Source organism: Cucurbita maxima, unplaced genomic scaffold (genome assembly GCF_002738345.1).
Source record: "Cucurbita maxima cultivar Rimu unplaced genomic scaffold, Cmax_1.0 Cma_Scf00303, whole genome shotgun sequence".
Lineage (NCBI taxonomy): Eukaryota > Viridiplantae > Streptophyta > Magnoliopsida > Cucurbitales > Cucurbitaceae > Cucurbita > Cucurbita maxima.
The window spans coordinates 34,428-37,561 of record NW_019272319.1 but is presented as its reverse complement, the minus strand read 5'-3'; the positions used below and the strand labels follow the sequence as shown (position 1 = coordinate 37,561).

The following is a 3,134-nucleotide window of genomic DNA, read 5'->3' as shown; positions in this document are numbered from 1 at the left end:
AATAAAACTCAAAGGAATTGACGGGGGCCCACACAAGCAGTGGAGCATGTGGTTTAATTCGATGCAAAGAGAAGAACCTTACCAAGGCTTGACATGCCGCGAATCCTCTTAAAAGAGAGGGGTGCCTTCGATCCTAGGGATACTATGGATGCGACTCACTTTTGTATATGATATAAACAATGTGATCACTAAATTGTACATATGGAGTGATCGCTTATGGATGTATATAATAAAATGATGTAAAATTCACAAGAAAAAGTGCAAGTATACACCATCACAAGTAGCAAGTAATAAGTAAATTATCGATTCCACAGGGAACCTCTCTTTTGGTTAATTTTATTTGTTGGAAATTAAATGAGTTTTTGGGTAACATTCAAATGGGTGTGGGTGATTTTAACTACATAAACAAAACTAAAACAGAGTGTCACTGCCATCGAAAAATAGAAAATGATGAGAAAATCAACTATAATGAGGAAGGTTCCGCTAAGAGAGATTAAATAGTTAAGTTGTTGAGTTTTGTGGTAGATTTTAGTTCCTTTTAATAGATTCCCAAGCCCAATTCCGAGGGTCATGAATGGTGATTATTTCCATAATAGTTCTAATTTCTATTAACAAGACTCTTAAAAGAAGAATTATTCCTAACCCTTCTATTACCCTTCAAGTCTCCTTGCTATGGAACTAGAGCATTAAAGATGATTTCATTGCTCCCTCTCTTCTCCTTAATAAGAAAACAACTATGTATGTTGTAAAGTAGCTAATTAAACACACATGTAAATCATTAACAACAACTCTTTAATAAACTAAAATCATACCGTCAACATACTTAAACTATATAAAACTCTCTCGCCTCCCCTATAAAGTTTAACTCTCCATACAAACTGAATTAAACAAAGGAATTTGCATCTTCATCATGTAAAGTTGATGGAATAAGAAAAAGAATAAGGAAATAGAGAGTTATCCCGGTTTTTGTCGGTCGTCAATGGAAGTTCCCTCCTCTTGAGCTCTCACGTCCACCTCTTTGCCCTAATCAATCCTTATTGGTCTCCTTTTCCTTCTGCTGTCAACAATTGCTGGATTAGGGTTTTCTTCTTCTTCTCTGGTTTCATAGCAGTTCACTGCAGCAGAGGCTGCTGCTGTGTAATTCGATTTTTGTCCCCAAAGTGTGGCTACCCTCCTCTTGGTGTTTTTTTCCTTTTATATTGAGCATGAGTTCCCCTTAGGGCGTAAGTTGTCCACATAGGATGTTCCTCATTGGGTAATAAATGACCCACTTGGACTGTTGATGTAGATTTAAAATTTTCATGTTATCCCCATTTATTTCTAGATTTGCTACTCCCTCATGGTTCAGCATAAATATCTGAAATTTTACCACATAACTCAATTAAATGTACAATCAAGATCGATTTATGCCAAATCATATTTTTTTTCATGTTGGACCACAATAAATGATTTCATGCTCACTAAATATAATAAATGGGGTAATAAATGAATGGTGAATACGAGTGCAATATTAACTACAAAAAGACTTGATATGACTCTACTTTTACAGAGTTATCATGGAGACATGTGAGTGGGGGCGTCCTATGCAATGAGTATTGCATAAGATCGGACCATGAAGAAAACCACTCTCACTTTATAATACTGTTTACTGTTGAGACTGATTTTTTTTTCACTCGATGATCTGGGTAACTTGACCTTAATTCTGAGCTAACTATGAACTCTTATTTATTCAAAATTATCCATAGATTTGTATGGGTGAGAGTGGCCCGAGTTGAACTCAATAAGCCTCCCATTTCAAGGGTAAGACTGAGTGAATAGTTGGGGACATAGGGTGCAAGATAGAATTCACTTCTACCCGCTTTTAGGGATAGTAGAGAGGTTGAGTACTGACTCCAGGTCTTGAACAAGGGGCCCTACCCTCTCATTGGCCCGAGAGGGATTCAATTTGGTGGTTGGACCACAAATCAATTGTTCATTAGAGGATCAGTGGGACTTAAGGAACAAGAATTAACTTTATGGGTAAAACGATAAATTGACCCAGCTCTAGTTACGAACAACCTGTGAAGGATCGACTTACTAATCATGGTTATATCAAATGTATAGAAATAAATCTATAGTGAGGGGAGTGCAACTACTAGGCTATAGTAGAGTGTTCTAGTAGTTAACAAATGTTGGTTAACAAGATTAATGAGTTCAACCGGTTAATCTTGGATCGTTGGAGCCCATGATCTATAGGTCCATTAGGTCCCTCTGCTAGCTCATATCAGACTAAACCATAGAACAGCAAGACGAGTGAGTTCGAAGTGTTCAAATTCAAATTAGGAAATATGCGCTACATATATACAATATATTTAACCACATTTTTGTTTTATTTACGAATTAAACAAAAATAGAGAATCGAAGATATTTAAATAAGATTTAAATATTTTAATCAAATATGTGTCGAAATTGATTGGAATTGGCATTTGAATTAATATTAAATATTAATTAAAAAGTTTAATTAATGATTTAATATTACTTTAATTTGAAATTTATTATTCAAATAAATTGTTTAATTAAAATGATGAAAGTCAAAAGATTGACTTCAGTTAATGGAAAAATCCATGTTAGTGGAATTTTGAGGAGTCAAAATTTGGTTTAACCAAACTTGCATGCTTGCCAAATAAACCCCCACAAATTTGAGTAGAATTTTTAGTGTCAAAATTTGGTTAACTCAAGCATGCATGCTTGCCACATAATCCCAAACATTTGAGTAAAATATGACTCTATAAATAGAGTGATCAAGGTACATCGAACTCCTCCGAAAAACCTTGAGAAAAACTCTCACAAACTCTCTCTTCATATATGTTAAATCCTTCCTAAGTTTAGTCACTCACTGGATTCCACAATCCCGTTCTAAGGCCGGAGAATAGTGGAGAAAACACTAATGGTGGTTTAAAACCGGTTCGTGAGTAAAAAAGAATTTGAACAACAAAAGATTAGTACTCAAACATCTTGAGTTTTAATAATTATGAACATGCTAGTTATTTACTATAATTGATGCTCTAAGAGTGCCTAACCTTTTGTATTAACACCATCACATGGTATCATTGTGTGTTCATGCATCGGGGGATACCCCTTCATCTTTTACGATG

The 3,134-nt window shown here is 35.0% G+C and overlaps 1 long non-coding RNA gene across 1 annotated transcript in view; it reads right to left on the bottom strand.

Moving 5' to 3' along the window:
- Positions 1 to 831: 831 nt before the first annotated feature.
- Positions 832 to 3,134, bottom strand: part of LOC111474317 — a 20,517-nt gene continuing 18,214 nt past the window's right edge. The window contains exon 3 of the long non-coding RNA XR_002715960.1: positions 832 to 842. This is a non-coding gene — a long non-coding RNA (uncharacterized LOC111474317). The remainder of the gene's footprint in view (positions 843 to 3,134) is intronic.